Raw genomic sequence first — 19,253 nt, forward strand, 5'->3', positions numbered from 1 at the left:
AAAACGACCCGTTTATTCCAACTCTTTGCTTTCTGTCCGCCAACCAGTTCTCTATCCAAGTCAATACCTTGCCCCAAATCCCATGTGCCTTAATTTTGCACGCTGATCTCTTACGTGGGACCTTATCGAAAGCCTTCTGAAAGTCCAATAACACCACATCCACTGGTTCTCCCTTATCTATTTTACCAGTTACATCCTCAAAAAATTCCAGTAGATTAGTCAAGCATGCTTTCCAAGTGCTGTGCTATTACATCTTTTATAATACTCTAGCATTTTCCCCACTACCGATATCAGACTTACCGGTCCATAATTCCCTGCTTTTTCTCTACCACCTTTTTTGAATAGTGGGGTAACATTAGCTACCCTCCAATCCATGGGTACTGTTCCAGAGTCTATCGAGTTCTGGAAGATGACCAGCAGGTTTCCTCATCGCCCATTGCCCCAGACTCCACTAACACTGGGGGATCAGTGAATACACCAGGTTTCTTCATCGCCCATTGCCCCAGACTCCACTAACACTGGCGATCAGTGAATACACCAGGTTTCCCCATCGCCCATTGCCCCAGACTCCACTAACACTGGGGGATCAGTAAATACACCAGGTTTCCTCATCGCCAATTGCCCCAGACTCCACTCACACTGGGGGATCAGTGAATACACTAGGTTTCCTCACCGCCCATTGCCCCAGACTCCACGAACACTGGGGGATCAGTGAATACACCAGGTTTCCCCATCGCCCATGACTCCACTAACACTGAGGGTATCAGTGAATACACCAGGTTTCCCCATCGCCCATTGCAGACTCCACTAACACTGGCGATCAGTGAATACACCAGGTTTCCCCATCGCCCATTGCCCCAGACTCCACTAACACTGGGGGATCAGTAAATACACCAGGTTTCCCCATCGCCCATTGCCCCAGACTCCACTAACACTGGGGGATCAGTGAATACACCAGGTTTCCCCATCGCCCATTGCCCCAGACTCCACTAACACTGGGGGATCAGTGAATACACCAGGTTTCCCCATCGCCCATTGCCCCAGACTCCACCAACAGTGGGGGATCAGTGAATACACCACGTTTCCCCATTGCCCCAGACTCCACTAACACTGGGGGATCAGTGAATACACCAGGTTTCCCCATCGCCCATTGCCCCAGACTCCACTAACACTGGGGGATCAGTGAATACACCAGGTTTCCCCATCGCCCATTGCCCCAGACTCCACTAACACTGGGGGATCAGTGAATACACCAGGTTTCCCCATCGCAGACTCCACTAACACTGGCGGGATCAGTGAATACACCAGGTTTCCCCATCGCCCATTGCAGACTCCACTAACACTGCGGGATCAGTGAATACACCAGGTTTCCTCATCACCCATTGCCCCAGACTCCACTAACACTGGGGGATCAGTGCATACACCAGGATTCCCCATCTCCCCAGACTCCACTAACACTGGGGGATCAGTGAATACAGGTTTCCCCATCGCCCATTGCCCCAGACTCCACTAACACCGGGGGAATCAGTGAATACACCAGGTTTCCCCATCGCCCATTGCAGACTCCACTAACACTGGGGGATCAGTGAATACACCAGGTTTCCCCATCGCCCATTGCAGACTCCACTAACTCTGGGGGCTCAGTGAATACACCAGGTTTCCCCTTCGCCCATTGCCCCAGACTCCACTAACACTGGGGGATCAGTGAATACACCAGGTTTCCCCATCGCCCATTGCAGACTCCACTAACACTGCGGGATCAGTGAATGCACCAGGGCCTAGAAATTCAGTCTGGACACTTTTGGGGCGCTAAAGTCGGGCGCTCGCTAAAGTTAGCGCCCGCCGGAAAGTGCAGGCCACCTCGCCGAAATTCAGTAGAGTTGGCCAAGAGTTTGGCCGAGCGCTGAAATTGGCGTTGCAATGCTCTGTTAAGGCGCTAATCCGGCGATGCGGCCTGATAACGCCGAGGCCGGGCGCAGCGCAGGTGCGGTCATGTTTTGATTGACAGCAGACACCCTGACGCCGGCCTGCTCTTAAAGGGGGAAGGGTCGACTTTGACTGCTGCCACGCCCTGCATACTGGAGCCCTGCAGCTAGGCCTCAACACTGCTGGTGGGCCAAAATAGCGCCAGGAGACATGGAGAGGGCCCGTGAACGAGCGCAGCGCTTCTCCGAGCATGCTCTGAGGGTGCTCATTAATGGTGTGGAGGACAAAAGACAGATCTTGTGGCCGGACAGTGGCAACAAGGCTCCCAGGAGCGAGTACAGGAAAGCCTGGAGGAGAATCGCCCGCAGGGTGTCATCCACCTGCGATGTCCCCAGGAGTGCGGACCAATGCCGCAAGAAGTTCAACGACCTCACTCGGTTGGTGAAGGTGAGTACCCTTTCCAGTGTCCTCCTCGTCCTTGCATGTGAACCTCACATTATGGGCAAAGGGACCTCAAAGGCCTAATGGGCAGCCCTCCTCCCGCAGCAATGGCACTGGCATGATCATCAATAGCACTTTCTGCACTTACCACACTGGCCAAGCTATTCCACCATGGGAGGCAGTGCACACAGCAACAGGGCACCACACTGTACTTAGAGTCCGTCCTTTCTCTTGCAGGCCAAGCTGGCAAGGAATTTGAGGAGCCAGACTGTCACCGGTGGAGGCCGTCCCCAGTACCAGGCGCTCACTGATCTGGAGGAGAGCGTGGCTGGACTCATGCGTTCCCGGGTGACTGGCCCTGTTGCGATCGGAGATGCGTACCCTGTACTGGAACCCACTGGTAAGGACATGACCGGTTGGACCCCTCTCGTTGCCCTAGCGCTTCAGATCTAGATCCTTTCCCACTGACCGACAAATGCGCATAATGCCACCACTCAGGCCTCCCTCGCTGACGCCGTGTCCTCACTCTAAAGCTACTCTTATGCCTTCCTGCTTTCAGCTGCTGAGGAGGAGGTGGTCCCTGAAGCTCCGCGTGCCAGGCCCTTGGAGGAGGAGGACGACGAGGACCAGGAGGAAGGCGGCACATCGGGGGAACCCTCAGCCGCGCCAGGGGATGGCAATGGAGGGGGGACGGCAATGGAGGGGGGACGTCTGGCCTGCAGGAGAGCCAGGGGGAAGTGTTGCAGGGGAGGGCAGATCCTGTGGCCAGTGGGGTTGAGGCACGCGGGAAGGGTCCGGCAGCACGCCGGCCTGCTCCCCAGAGGGGGGAGGTGTTGCAGGGGAGGGCAGATCCTGGGCGCAGTGGGGTTGAGGCACGCGGGAAGGGTCCGGCAGCACGCCGGCCTGCTCCCCAGAGGGGGGAGGTGTTGCAGGGGAGGGCAGATCCTGGGCCCAGTGGGGTTGAGGCAGGCGGGAGGGTTCGGCCAGCTCGGCCGCCTTCTCCCCAGAGGGAGAGTCCTCCCTCCAGTCCGGAGAGGGTCCTCGCCCAGGAGGTGCGCCTCCTCGAAGAAATCTCGGCGGCCTCGGAGAGGCGCCACCAGGAGTTCATGGGGGTTGTGGACCAGATGCCTCAGGCCATTCAGTCCCTGGCTCAGAGTGTGGTCGCATTCGGGGAATCACAGGCCAGGGGGGTGGAACAACTCGCGGCAGCCCATGACAGGGGTGTCCAGCATCTCGCGGCAGTGCAGGACGCGACTCGCGAGATGAGTGGTGCCGTCCAGACACTGGCACAGCTGATGCGGCCACATACCAGGGCAGTTCGGGCACTCACTTCTGCCACACTCGCTGTGGCGCAGAGGCTTCGCCACGGCACCCGCCGCCCTGCTGCAGCACAGCGGTCTGGCCTCCACCAGATAGCTGCGCCTGCTGCACTGCCAGGCCGGCCGAGTGCCAGTGTCTCTGGCGAACATCGCGCGCCTGCCATCAGCCAGCTTGCCCCCCTTGGTGCAGCCGACACTACCACTCCCCCAGCCAAGGTGCGACGAGCGGCTGCTGGCACTGATGCTGGCCAGCGACAGCTGCAGCAGTCAGCAGCCGGCCCCTCCCGGGACGTGCGTCGTCTAGGCCGACCCCCAAGGGCATCTGCCGACACGCCTCGGGGCCCTCATGAGCCTTCCCCCAGCCTTGTCCCAGCCACAGGGCCCAGGTTGAGGCGGAGCAGCAGGTCGGGGCGGAGCAGCAGGTCGGGCAGGGGCCGGGGAAGGCTGTCTAAGGACTCGCCCTCTCGGCACACCCACTAGAGTGTGGTGAGAGCGGTTTTTTATATATGGGGGGGGGGGGGGCTTGTGTTTTGGGGGGGATTATTTTGGGAAGGCCGAAGATCAAGGCCTTGTTTGTTTTTATGGGGGTGTTTGTGTTGTGGAGGGGGGCCCTTATTTTTGTAAGGCCGATGTTGAAGGCCATTTGGATGGCCAAGTTTTGTAAGTCCTCCCCAGGTTTTGGGAGCAACAGATGTTTTTGACTGTTTTTTGGGGCTCTTGTCTGTTTTTCTGTTTCATGTGGGAAGGGCCCTGAGTTTGTGAAATAAAGCGTTTTATTTATTCAGCATGTCCAGGTGTCATGTTTCAAGTGGTTGTTGCGTTAACCGGCTGAGGGCTTGCGGAGCGGCTGCCTTCAGGTGCGTACATTTCCACAGCCCATTCCCTGACAGGGGGCCTAGAAGTGTCGAGCAATAAGCCCCCGGCGGACGGCCCTTGGACCTTGTGGCTCCCTCCTGGGCTGGTACTCCTCCTCCTCCTCCTCGTCCTCCTGAGGTGGTGGTGCAATGTCAGGTGGCAGTGCCCGAGTCCTGCGGATAGCCAGGTTGTGCAGCATGCAGCACACGACGACGAACTGGGAGACTCTATCCGGCGAGTACTGTAGAGAGCCGCCGGAACGATCCAGGCAGCGGAACCGTTGCTCGAGGACGCCTATCGTTTGCTCTATGATGTTCCTTGTGGCTTGATGGCTTTCGTTGTATGCCTCCTCCGCTGGGGTCCTGGGCGCGCGGAGCGGGGTCATGAGCCATGTACACAAAGGGTAGCCCTTGTCCCCAATAAGCCATCCCCTTGGTGGAGGCTGTGCCTCGAACATGTCAGCCACAGTAGTCTGAGCCAGGATGAATGCATCGTGGCTGCTTCCTGGGAAGCGGGCACTGACAGCTAGGATGCGCTGCCTGTGGTCACACACCAGCTGTACATTGAGGGAATGGTAGCCCTTCCGGTTGCGGTAATCCTCGGCATTGTGGATAGGTGCCCGCATAGCCACATGCGTGCAGTCAATGGCGCCCTGCACCATGGGGAAGCCCGCGAACCTGCCAAATCCGACTGCACGCTGCTCCTGCCTCTGTCGGGTCATGGGGAAGGAGATGAATTGGTGTCTCCTCGCGAAAAGTGCATCGGTGACCTGCCGGATGCAGCGATGCGCGGCAAACTGGGAGATGTTCGCTATGTCCCCAGCAGCGGCTTGGAAGGAGCCGCTTGCATAAAAGCTCAGAACCACCGTGACCTTCACTTCCACCGAGAGAGACGTCCTGCACATCAGCTGTGGACGCAGATCTCTGTGAAGCAGCTGGCAGATCTCTGCAACCACCTCCCTTCTGAAGCGCAGCCTCTTAACACAATGCGCCGCAGTCATGGTGAGATAGGACACCTGCTGCCGGTATTGCCTGAGCGTGTAAGGCCTACGTTGCCGACGCCTGATGGCCCCTCTGCATCTAGGCATGGCTGGCCCTCTCTCACAGCGTCTGCGAGCCCTTCGCACATAATGCTGCAACTCAGGGTTGCACCCCCATACAGCCCCCATAATGAAGTTGAAAACAGTGAAATCACAATGAGTCAAATGTCAAAGCACTGGCCAGAAGCCAAAAATACCTCTCCTATGTTGTCCCAAATCAGTTAGCTCTGTCCCTTGGTCTCTGTCCAGAAATCCAAAGCAGTAAAGTCATTGCAGCAAAATGGCTGGGCTTTATAGGTCAGTGTAAGTGCCCTTTAATTAGCGCTCCCCGAGGCCCACAGGGCCTCTGTTGTGTTCCACTTCACAGTTCTTAGCAGCGCCACGCCCACATTGGGCGGGAGCCACAGAATTTCCGGTTTGGGGCGCACAAACAGCGTTGCGCGACGATATGACGTCATAAGCTGCGCGCGCACCTGAGCGGGCGCAAACACTTTGCGCCGGCGCTAAATGTCAACTGAATTTGGGCGTCGGCGCGGATCACGCTGCGCCCGGGCGCAAAGTGCCTAGCGCTGGAAGTAGACCCCTCTTATGGCGTTAACGGCTGGCGCTATCCACTGAATTTCTAGGCCCAGGTTTCCTCATCACCCATTGCCCCAGACTCCACTAACACTGGGGGATCAGTGAATACACCAGGATTCCCCATCGCCCATTGCCCCAGACTCCACTAACACTGGGGGGGATCAGTGAATACACCAGGTTTCCCCATCGCCCCAGACTCCACTAACACTGGAGGATCAGTGAATACAGCAGGTTTCCCCATCGCCCATTGCCCCACACTCCACTAACACCGGGGGAATCAGTGAATACACCAGGTTTCCCCATCGCCCATTGCAGACTCCACTAACACTGGGGGATCAGTGAATACACCAGGTTTCCCCATCGCCCATTGCCCCAGACTCCACTAACACTGGGTGATCAGTGAATACACCAGGTTTCCCCATCGCCCATGACTCCACTAACACTGGGGGATCAGTGAATACGCCAGGTTTCCCCATCGCCCATTGCAGACTCCACTAACACTGCGGGATAACTGAATACACCAGGTTTCCCCATCGCCCATTGCCCCAGACTCCACTAACATTGGGGGATCAGTGAATACAACAGGTTTCCCCATCGCCCATTGCCCCAGACTCCACTAACACTGGGGGATCAGTGAATACACCAGGATTCCCCATCGCCCATTGCCCCAGACTGCACTAACACTGGGGGGGATCAGTGAATACACCAGGTTTCCCCATCGCCCCAGACTCCACTAACACTGGGGGATCAGTGAATACAGCAGGTTTCCCCATCGCCCATTGCCCCACACTCCACTAACACCGGGGGAATCAGTGAATACACCAAATTTCCCCATCGCCCATTGCCCCAGACTCCACTAACACTGGGTGATCAGTGAATACGCCAGGTTTCCCCATCGCCCATTGCCCCAGACTCCACTAACACTGGGGGATCACTGAATACACCAGGTTTCCCCATCGCCCATTGCCCCAGACTCCACTAACATTGGGGGATCAGTGAATACAACAGGTTTCCCCATCGCCCATTGCCCCAGACTCCACTAACACTGGGGGATCAGTGAATACACCAGGTTTCCCCATCGCCCATGACTGCACTAACACTGGGGGGGATCAGTGAATACACCAGGTTTCCCCATCGCCCATTGCCCCAGACTCCACTAACACTGGGGGATCAGTGAATACACCAGGTTTCCCCATCGCCCATTGCAGACTCCACTAACACTGGCGATCAGTGAATACACCAGGTTTTCCCATCGTCCATTGCAGACTCCACTAACACTGGCGATCAGTGAATACACCAGGTATCCCCATCGCCAATTGCCCCAGACTCCACTCACACTGGGGGATCAGTGAATACACCAGGTTTCCCCATCGCCCATTGCCCCAGACTCCACTAACACTGGGGGATCAGTGAATACACCAGGTTTCCCCATCGCCCGCTGCCCCAGACTCCACTAACACTGGGGGATCAGTGAATACACCAGGTTTCCCCATCGCCCATTGCAGACTCCACTAACACTGGGGCATCAGTGAATACACCAGGTTTCCCCATCGCCCATTGCAGACTCCACTAACACTGGGGGATCAGTGAATACACCAGGTTTCCCCATCACCCATTGCCCCAGACTCCACTAACACTGGGGGATGAGTGAATACACCAGGTTTCCCCATCGCCCATTGCCCCAGACTCCACTAACCCTGGGGGATCAGTGAATACACCAGGTTGCCCCATCGCCCATGGCCCCAGACTCCACTAACACTGGGGGGGGATCAGTGAATACACCAGGTTTCCCCATCGCCCATTGCCCCAGACTCCACTAACACTGGGGGATCAGTGAATACAACAGGTTTCCTCATCGCCCATTGCCCCAGACTCCACTAACACTGGGGGGATCAGTGAATACATTAGATTTCCCCATTGCCCATTGCCCCAGGCTCCACTTACACTGGGGGGATCAGTGAATACACCAGGTTTCCCCATCGCCCACTGCCCCAGACTCCACTAACACTGGGGGGATCACTGAATACACCAGGTTTCCCCATGGCCCATCACTGGGGGATCAGTGAATACACCAGGTTTCCCCATCGCCCATTGCAGACTCCACTAACACTGGAGGATCAGTGAATACACCAGGTTTCCTCATCGCCCATTGCAGACTCCACTAACACTGGGGGATCAGTGACTACACCAGGTTTCCCCATCGCCCATTGCCCCAGACTCCACTAACACTGGGGGATCAGTGAATACACCAGGTTTCCCCATCGCCCATTGCCCCAGACTCCACTAACACTGGGGAACAGTGAATACACCAGGTTTCCCCATCGCCCCAGACTCCACTAACACTGGGGGATCACTGAATACACCAGGTTTCCGCATCGCCCATTGCCCCAGACTCGACTAACACTGGGGGATCAGTGAATACACCAGGTTTCCCCATCGCCCATTGCCCCAGACTCCACTAACACTGGGGGATCAGTGAATACACCAGGTTTCCCCATCGCCCATGACTCCACTAACACTGGGGGGATCAGTGAATACACCGGGTTTCCCCATCGTCCATTGCCCCAGACTCCACTAACAGTGGGGGATCAGTGAATACACCAGGTTTCCTCATCGCCCATTGCCCCAGACTCCACTAACACTGGGGAACAGTGAATACACCAGGTTTCCCCATCGCCCATTGCCCCAGACTCCACTAACACTGGGGGATCACTGAATACACCAGGTTTCCGCATCGTCCATTGCCCCAGACTCGACGAACACTGGGGGATCAGTGAATACACCAGGTTTCCCCATCGCCCATTGCCCCAGACTCCACTGACACTGGGGGATCAGTGAATACACCAGGTTTCCCCATCGCCCATGACTCCACTAACACTGGGGGGGATCAGTGAATACACCGGGTTTCCCCATCGTCCATTGCCCCAGACTCCACTAACAGTGGGGGGTCAGTGAATACACCAGGTTTCCTCATCGCCCATTGCAGACTCCACTAACACTGGCGATCAGTGAATACACCAAGTTTCCCCATCGCCCATTGCCCCAAACTCCACTAACACTGGGGGATCAGTAAATACACCAGGTTTCCCCATCGCCCATTGCCCCAAACTCCACTAACACTGGGGGATCAGTGAATACACCAGGTTTCCCCATCGCCCACTGCCCCAGACTCCACTAACACTGGCGATCAGTGAATACACCAGGTTTCCCCATCGCCCATTGCCCCAGACTCCACTAACACTGGGGGATCAGTAAATACACCAGGTTTCCTCATCGCCAATTGCCCCAGACTCCACTCACACTGGGGGATCAGTGAATACACTAGGTTTCCTCACCGCCCATTGCCCCAGACTCCACGAACACTGGGGGATCAGTGAATACACCAGGTTTCCCCATCGCCCATGACTCCACTAACACTGAGGGTATCAGTGAATACACCAGGTTTCCCCATCGCCCATTGCAGACTCCACTAACACTGGCGATCAGTGAATACACCAGGTTTCCCCATCGCCCATTGCCCCAGACTCCACTAACACTGGGGGATCAGTAAATACACCAGGTTTCCCCATCGCCCATTGCCCCAGACTCCACTAACACTGGGGGATCAGTGAATACACCAGGTTTCCCCATCGCCCATTGCCCCAGACTCCACTAACACTGGGGGATCAGTGAATACACCAGGTTTCCCCATCGCCCATTGCCCCAGACTCCACCAACAGTGGGGGATCAGTGAATACACCACGTTTCCCCATTGCCCCAGACTCCACTAACACTGGGGGATCAGTGAATACACCAGGTTTCCCCATCGCCCATTGCCCCAGACTCCACTAACACTGGGGGATCAGTGAATACACCAGGTTTCCCCATCGCCCATTGCCCCAGACTCCACTAACACTGGGGGATCAGTGAATACACCAGGTTTCCCCATCGCCCATTGCCCCAGACTCCACTAACACTGGGGGATCAGTGAATACATAGAAACATGGAAACATAGAAGATAGGAGCAGGAGTAGTCCATTCCGTCCCTCGAGCCTCCTCCGCCATTCAATGAGATCATGGCTGATCATCCAAATTCAGTACCCTGTCCCTGCCTTCTCCCCATATCCCTTGATCCCTTTAGCCTTAAGAAATATATCCAACTCTTTCTTGAATATATTTAATGAATTGGCCTCCACCGCCCTCTGTGGCAGAGAATTCCACAGGTTCACCACTCTCTGCGTGAAGAAATTCCTCCTCATATCGGATCTAAATGGCCTACCCCTTATCCTTAGACTGTGACCCCTGGTTCTGGACTCCCCGGCCATCAGAAACATCCTTCCTGCATCTAGTCTGTCCAGGCCTGACAGAATTTTATAGGTTTCGATGAGATCCCCTCTCAATCTTCTAAACGCCAGTGAGTATAAGTCCAATCGACACAATCTCTCCTCATACGTCATACCTGCCATCCCAGGTATCAGCCTGGTGAATCTTCGCTGCACTCCTTCCATGGCAAGTACGTCCTTCCTCAGGTAAGGCGACCAAAACTGCACACAATACTCAAGGTGCGGTCTCACCAAGGCCCTGTACAACTGTAGCAAGACATCCTTGTTCCTGTACTCGAACCCTCTTGCTACGAAGGCCAACATACCATTTGCCTTCTTAACCGCCTGCTGCACCTGCATGCTTACCTTCAGCGACTGGTGCACAAGGACACCCAGGTCTCTTTGCACTTCCCCTTCTCCCAATCTATTGCCATTCAAATAATAATCTGCCTTCCTGTTTTTGCCACCAAAGTGGATAATCTCACATTTATCCACGTTATAGTGCATTTGCCATTTTTCTGCCCAATCACCCAACCTGTCCAAATTGTACTGCAGTTTCACGACATCCTCCTCACAGCTTACCCTCCCACCCAGCTTTGTGTCGTCTGCAAATTTGGAGATATTACATCCAATTCCCTCGTCCAGATCATTAATATATATTGTGAACAGCTGGGGTCCTAGGACCGATCCTTGCGGTACCCCACTAGTCACTGCCTGCCACTCGGAAAACGACCCGTTTATTCCAACTCTTTGCTTTCTGTCCGCCAACCAGTTCTCTATCCAAGTCAATACCTTGCCCCAAATCCCATGTGCCTTAATTTTGCACGCTGATCTCTTACGTGGGACCTTATCGAAAGCCTTCTGAAAGTCCAATAACACCACATCCACTGGTTCTCCCTTATCTATTTTACCAGTTACATCCTCAAAAAATTCCAGTAGATTAGTCAAGCATGCTTTCCAAGTGCTGTGCTATTACATCTTTTATAATACTCTAGCATTTTCCCCACTACCGATATCAGACTTACCGGTCCATAATTCCCTGCTTTTTCTCTACCACCTTTTTTGAATAGTGGGGTAACATTAGCTACCCTCCAATCCATGGGTACTGTTCCAGAGTCTATCGAGTTCTGGAAGATGACCAGCAGGTTTCCTCATCGCCCATTGCCCCAGACTCCACTAACACTGGGGGATCAGTGAATACACCAGGTTTCTTCATCGCCCATTGCCCCAGACTCCACTAACACTGGGGGATCAGTGAATACACCAGGTTTCTTCATCGCCCATTGCCCCAGACTCCACTAACACTGGGGGATCAGTGAATACACCAGGTTTCCCCATCGCCCATTGCCCCAGACTCCACTAACACTGGGGGATCAGTGAATACACCAGGTTCCCCCATCGCCCATTGCCCCAGACTCCACTAACACTGGGGGATGAGTGAATACACCAGGTTTCCCCATCGCCCATTGCCCCAGACTCCACTAACACTGGGGGATCAGTGAATACACCAGGTTCCCCCATCGCCCATTGCCCCAGACTCCACTAACACTGGGGGATGAGTGAATACACCAGGTTTCCCCATCGCCCATTGCCCCAGACTCCACTAACACTGGGGGATCAGTGAATACACCAGGATTCCCCATCGCCCATTGCCCCAGACTCCACTAACACTGGGGGGGATCAGTGAATACACCAGGTTTCCTCATCGCCCATTGCCCCAGACTCCACTAACACTGGGGGATCAGTGAATACACCAGGTTTCCCCATCGCCCATTGCCCCAGACTCCACTAACACTGGGGGATCAGTGAATACACCGGGTTTCCCGATCGCCCATTGCCCCAGACTCCACTAACACTGGGGGATCAGTGAATACACCAGGTTTCCCCATTGCCCATTGCCCCAGACTCCACTAACACTGGGGGATCAGTGAATATACCAGGTTTCCCCATCGCCCATTGCAGACTCCACTAACACTGGGGGGATCAGTGAATACACCAGGTTTCCCCATTGCCCATTGCCCCAGACTCCGCTAGCACTGGGGGATCGGTGAATACACCAGGTTTCCCCATTGCCCCAGACTCCACTAACATTGGGGGTCAGTGAGTATACCAGATTCACGGACTTCGCATCACCGACCACAGCCAACCCCCTTCCTAGCATCGTGAGTGGACCTCATGCCTCCACAATCTGGAGTCTCCCTTTTTCCATCCAGTATCTAGGTAAGCCCCAGCAAGCCTCAGGAATCACAATAGAAAATCCCCTACTCTCTACACCAGTACCTGGAATGTATCACCAGCTGATTCCTCGGTCTTCGAAAGCACTGAACAGGTACTTGTATCAAACCGAGAAATCTAGCTCTAAACCAACAGAGAGTTTAATTAAATAAAACAGGTAAATGAATGATATAATATTGAATCATACCCTACTATTCCCTCCGTACATAAAATGATAAAGACGCCACTCACTTTCACTGTGTTTATAGACTTTAAAACAGAAACTCACTTCTTACACTGCGAATCCTGCTGCTGGTTCAAACTAACTCCTCTGCTGGCCGGAAATCTTTAAGCACAGAACTTTTCTGCGGGCTGGAAGGCTGAAAACTGGCTGTTTTTTGGGATAAATGTCATCCCAGGTCCACGGTCACCATTTTCTGAAGATATACTGCAACAAAAGGCGATGGTGAACTGCATCTCTGATAACTGCATTAGATCAGCAGTCATGGGTTATCGACCACTTGGAATGGTTGTCCACCCAAATGCAAGAGCCACCTGCAGTGAAGTATGGAAGACATCTCGCAACCTGACTGTCTATAGCTCGACAGGTCAAGCTGAGCAATTTGGACAGAACAACACAAGGTGATATGAAGGAGCAATGCATCTAAATTGACCTCGTTTGCAAGCCAGACTGCAAAGTAAATTGATTTTATCGTGCAGAAAACAGCTACCGTGACCAATCTTAACCTTGTGTGACCGGTTTTAACCCCACCTGCTGTTTCCAGTAATATAAGTAAAAAAATTCAACACGGACAAAAGTCCTTTTTTTTGTCACAATCAATCACCAGTTATCTGGGCACATGGGATATAAATTCTACCCCATGGAACTTCCTGACAGTTCAGGGAGTTTATCTGGTGAGCAGTGAGGTGCACAGACCAGGATGGTCTCGGTTGAATTCCTAGTCTGTGCCGAGTTAGCTGCAGTTGGGGTGCTGTCGTTAAGCCCCGAGGCTTCGGAGTTTGGAAGGGAAAAGCAACCAGGTTCCTGCTCTGCATCTGTCGACAACGGCGACGATAACTTGTATTTATACAGCGCCTTTAACGTCGTAAAACATCCCAAGGCGCTGCACAGGAGTATTTTAAGACAAAATTTGACACTGAGCCACATAAGGGTAAATTAGGGCAAGTGACCAAAAGCTTGGTCAAAGAGCTAGGTTTTAAGGAGCGTCTTAAAGGAGGAAAGAGGTAGTGAGGCAGAGAAGTTTAGGCAGGGAATTCCAGAGCTTAGGACCGAGGCAACAGAAGGCACAGCCGCCAATGCTTGAGCGATTATAATCAGGGATGCTCAAGAACAGTTAGAGGAGTGCAGATTATCTCGGGGAGGTTGTGAGGCTGAAGGAGATTACAGAGATAGGGAGGGGCGAGGACATGGAGGGATTTGAAAACAAGAATGAGAATTTTGAAATCGAGGCGCTGCTTAACCGGGAGCCAATGTAGGTCAGCGAGCACAGGGGTGATGGGCGAACCGGACTTGGTCATCCCTGGTGGAAGTGTACGTATGGACATCGATAAAGTGCAGGATTGGGCGAGGGTTGCCAAATCCCCTGCAGCCAAATATCCTACCAGCCGTGGCTCAGTTGGTAGCACCCTCGCCTCTGAGTCAGGCGGTCGTGGGTTGAAGTCCCACTCCAGGGACTGGAGCACAAAATCTAGGCTGGCACTCCAATACATAACTGAGGGAGTGCTGCACTGTCGGAGGTGCTGTCTTTCAGATGAGGAGTTAAACATCTGCCCTCTCAGGTGGATGTAAAAGATCCATAGCACGATATTGAAGAAAAGCAGGGGAGTTCTCCCCAGTGTCCTGGCTAATATTTATCCCTCAATCAATATCACTAAAACAGTTACCTGGATATATCATTGGCTGCCGCATTTCCTACATTACAACAGTGACTACACTTCATAAAGTACTTCATTGGCTGTAAAGTGCTTTGGGGCGTCCTAAGGTTGTGAAAGGTGCTATAGAAATGCAAGTCCTTTTTTTATTTCCTTTCTTTCTACCAGCATTCACCAGCAATGCTCACACGTGAATAATTACCATTGGGAATGAGGGGCAGTCAGGAGGGGAAAGTTGGCCACAAACACCTTTTTAAAAAAAGGTGGGGTGGGGGGTACGAGTTAAGGAAGCTTTTTCCCTTCATTTACAAACACTCGTCACTTACTTCACATAAATGAGTCACTGTGAATAACGTTGAGCTCTTCAAAACTGTTTCCTTTCACAAAAGGAATTGCCACGGGCAACAGTTCCTCCTATTTTTAAATGGCCAGCTTAGATTCTGCAAAGTTATTCACTGCCGAAGCTTTAAAGACAAGCGTTTTGTACAAACTGTACACCACAGTAATGTACAGAAGCAGGAATATAATCAGTGGGACAAGAAGCCCAAGGTTGGACTCACTCGTTACTACAATACTTGTGATTTATCTCAGCATTTTTTAAAACTATTTTCAACACTAGCGGTATTGTCTTGGCCCCTTCAGCTAGGTACATTGGTTAAAATACAATCACAGAATCACCGCACAGGAGGCCGCCATTCGGCCCATCGTGCTGGCTCTTTGAAATAACTATCCATTTAGTCCCACTCCCCGGTTCTTTACACATAGCCCTAAAAATTTCTCCTTTTCAAGTATTTATCCAATTCTCTTTTGAAAGTTAACATTGAATCTGCTTCCACCGCCCTTTCAGACAGTGCATTCCAGATCATAAAAACTCGCTGTGTAAAAGATTTTTCCTCATGTCGCCTCTGACTCTTTAGTCAATTATCTGAAATCTGTGTCCTCTGGTTACAGACGCTCCTGCCTATCTACTCGATGAAAACCACAGGTTTCCAGTAAAGAAACGGATGAGCCATTTTAAAATCTCAACAACTTGCATTTATCTAACATCTTTAATGTGGTAAAACTAACCAGTGCACTTCACAGGCCATGGGGGGATTTGAAAACCAGGATGAGAATTTTAAAATTGCAGCAACGTAGGTCAGGGAGGAAAAAGGTGATGGGTGAACGGGACTTGGCGCGAGTTAGGATCCGGGCAGCAGAGTTTTGTACGAGCTCAAGTTTATGGAGAATGCAAGATGGGAGGCCAGCCAGGAATAGTCAAATCTAGAGGTGAAGCATGGATGACACAACCTTGTTATACAAGTCCAATTAAAAGCACATGAAATCGCCTTACCTCTACAGGTAAATTTGGTGCCTCAGTCTCCATGGTTCCACTTGGTCGTACGATCTTACAGCATTTTGTCCCGAATTCAGCATAAACCTCCCTCTGTATAATGCATGGCCAGTTAGTCGACAGTTGAACAGCATAACAGGTCTGCCCAGGCGCTGAAACTTTTCCTGTACTCTTACAAGCGTTGTCACCAGATTTGCTTGTGTATTGGTCCCAGTGTACTATAGAAAGGGAAACATAAAAACCAGGCTTGAGCTAATGTTGTGTGCTATTTTTAATTCATCGTCTCAAATTGCTCCCACCTCTGCCACCCCACCAGTGGCAGACCTGTACTCACCTGCACTTCACCCCAGGGTTTACACAGCTTAAAACAGACACCACGCAAGCTGGGAATACAATCTACATTTGCACAGATTGCTGCTTTTCATTGTTCAGCTGAATATAATATGGAACTTTCACACACCCAGCACTAAACATCAAGTGCCAATGGTGCTTACTATGATCAAACTCCAGCACTCACTTCTCTATTATTCGCCCTACTTCCTCACTATACTTGGACTTCAGTCACACACTCTTCTCTATAAGTCTGGGTGGGGTTTAACCCTCGCTGCACTGCCACCTATGTGTTTTACTGTAAGCAGCCCCTTTGCATTGCAACCACTTTCTGCTCCTCCTGCGATCTGTGCCCCTGTATTCACACCACACCCAGCATCCTGTCACTGTACTCATCTATGGTGGCAATATCCTGTTTCTAGGTCATACAGTTATCCTGGCACCCACTCACTTCATTACACTATTAGCTCATTACTCCCTTCTGCTCAATGTTACTATTGTCCTCACTGCCTTATTACTCTCCTCCCACTCAAATGCAGCCCGTCTAAACTGCAGCTTCAAGGTGTATCATTTCCTCTCTCAATGAGTGTGTGAAAATCAAGATATTCAAAGGGAGATATTGTCCCTTCTCCCTCCAATCTGGCTGTCAGTCACTGACTCCAGTAACACTGTCTCACCTTCCCTCCTTATACACTTTGGCTTTCATTGTACCTCCCTCTTCAAGCCTAATCCCTACCACTATTTCATTCATTTACACCATCACCTATCCCTGGTTCCCAGTCCCTGCCACCCACTCCCTATCTATTTCTATTTCATTCTTTCCTTCCTCATTTTTCTAGTCTCCCAGTAACTGTTACTGTATCCAGCACTCACTCATTCCCTCCCCATTTGCTGCTGTCTCTCTCTCTCTCCTGTACCCTGAGCTATTTCTCTGCCCTTGTAACCTGGACTGGCTTACTCTCTTTTTCTCTCCATTCCCTCGCTCTCTCTTTCTCTATCTCCCCGTCTGTCTGTCTCTATATCTATCTCCCCATGTAACCAGGGCTCTCACACACACTTTTTCTCTCTCTCTCCCTGCACTCTTGAGCTCGCTCACTGACTGATTGATTGATTGATTTGATCTATCTATATCTCTCTCTCTCTCTCTCTCTCTCTCATCCATGAACTACTTCCCTCCTCCTCCAGCCACCTGAGGTAACCGAGGTGATGACAGTCGCTTGGGTGGTCCTGCCGCTGTGCACGCCGGGAGCTGCAGTCCAACCGCGCCTGCGCTCCACTGCAGTCAGGGTGAGGGGGACGGAGCCCGGCGGCCATGTTTGTAATGGAGCGTATGCCTACGCAGAGCTACAGCGGAAGACACAGAGAGGCCACATTGGTAAAGGACTGGCACTGTCTGTCAAGCCTGGGGGAAAAGCCTCTCTGATCCCTGAATGCCTCTTTCTGTGGTTTTATTATCAGCAGCTTCTGCCACAGATTTACACTGTTAGATCAGTTAGTCTCTTATTACAGCGTTCTGGCCTGATTTTGCCAGGTCCAAGAATAGGCCATGAGGCCTGCTGGGTAAATGCAGGGTGAGGTGTGGTGCTGCTTTGATCTGTGATGATTTAGCTGGGAAGGCCTAAGAATTGGCCTCAGTACCCCGGGATAAGGAGAGGAAAAAGTGGCCAAGGTTCTTGCTCCTGATTGTGCTCCATTAACCCCTGTTGGAAAATGCACCAGTGAAGAAAGAATCCGAGTGTGATGCATGTTACGGTTCAATAGCCCTGCTGGCACTCACTGGGCTCAAACATGATCAACAGCCATTTGAGTGGGTTTTGGGCTGCTCCAGCATATTTAGCAAAAATGAGAGCAAATGGAATTGGAGGTAACCTTTTGATGTGTGTTAGTGATTGGTTGGAGGTAGGTGACAGAGAGCAGGGATAAAGGACATGTTCTCTAATTGGTGGAAATGAAGGATCGACGTAAAAAGAAAGGCACCACAATATGACCTAAAGATCCCCAGCTCCTATAGACGCTAGTTCACTAGATTGATTCCTGGGAGGAGAGAGTTGTCCTATGAGGAGAGATTGAGTAGAATGGGCCTATACTCTCTGGGGTTTAGAAGAATGAGAGGTGATCTCAATGAAACATATAACATTCTGAGAAGGCTTGACAGGGTAGATGCTGAAAGGCTGTTTCCTCTGCTGGAGCATCTAGAACTAGTGATAAGTTAAATTAATCACATACGGCTGTACAAATGCCTTGCAAGGCATGATGGACTAGTTGACATGGGTTAAAAGTTTAAATGTAAAAAAACTGATGCAAGGCTATTGAAATTCAGTAGGAGTAGATAAGAAGGAACAGAAGGAGCAGAATGTTCTACTCCCTAACCACACTCAAGGTGCATCCTTGAACAATGTAGGAGGAATCGAAATAAGCTGGACATAAGATAACTGGTGTAGCAATGTGAAACTCAAGCAAAACTTTGTAAAAAAACAAGTGACTCATGGAACGCGTGATCGTCTAGTTTAATGTTTTCCCATGACTTGCAGTGTATGAAAATGTATAAATGTTGTAGCTCCGTGGGTCTCGGGGCTCACTCTTGGGGAGGCATACTTGTGTGCAGACACAAAGGGTTTCTCAGAGTGAGTCCAGGTACCGGATTACCTTAATAAAACTTTACTTATTTTACAGTTTCTGACTTTGTGTATTACTGAGAAAGTGATAGACTGACCGGCATGTTTAGTCTCCTAAAGCAGCGAACCCTGATCCCCAAGGTAGGGGTAGATCCTCCTCATTGACGGCGAGGAGTTAACAATTCTGGCGACGAGGATGGGATTCCAAAGCACTTCGGTCTAAATCACAGCAGTCTAGGCTGACGAGTCGCTTTCAGACGACTGAGCAACTAAGTGGCCACAGGTAAGATTTTTACCTTTTTGCTCTGTCTGTTACGAAGTGACTTGGCGCATTCGCTTGTGATCCTGACCTCGTGCCAACGGAATCCTTTAGGTAGGAATTCGGGAGATAACACTTTCTCAAAGTCA

The 19,253-nt window shown here is 51.9% G+C and overlaps 1 protein-coding gene across 1 annotated transcript in view; it reads right to left on the bottom strand.

Moving 5' to 3' along the window:
* Nucleotides 1-17,495, bottom strand: part of fbxl9 (F-box and leucine rich repeat protein 9) — an 82,653-nt gene extending 65,158 nt beyond the window's left edge. The window contains exons 1-2 of the mRNA XM_085991018.1: nt 16,235-17,495; nt 15,901-16,118 (exon numbers count right to left, since the gene is read on the bottom strand). The gene's annotated coding sequence lies outside the window, so the exon portion shown is untranslated. The remainder of the gene's footprint in view (nt 1-15,900; nt 16,119-16,234) is intronic.
* Nucleotides 17,496-19,253: the final 1,758 nt, after the last annotated feature.

This window comes from Somniosus microcephalus, chromosome 6, assembly GCF_052327205.1.
Source record: "Somniosus microcephalus isolate GS21.2 chromosome 6, FLI_Smic_1.0, whole genome shotgun sequence".
Taxonomy (NCBI): Eukaryota; Metazoa; Chordata; class Chondrichthyes; order Squaliformes; family Somniosidae; genus Somniosus; species Somniosus microcephalus.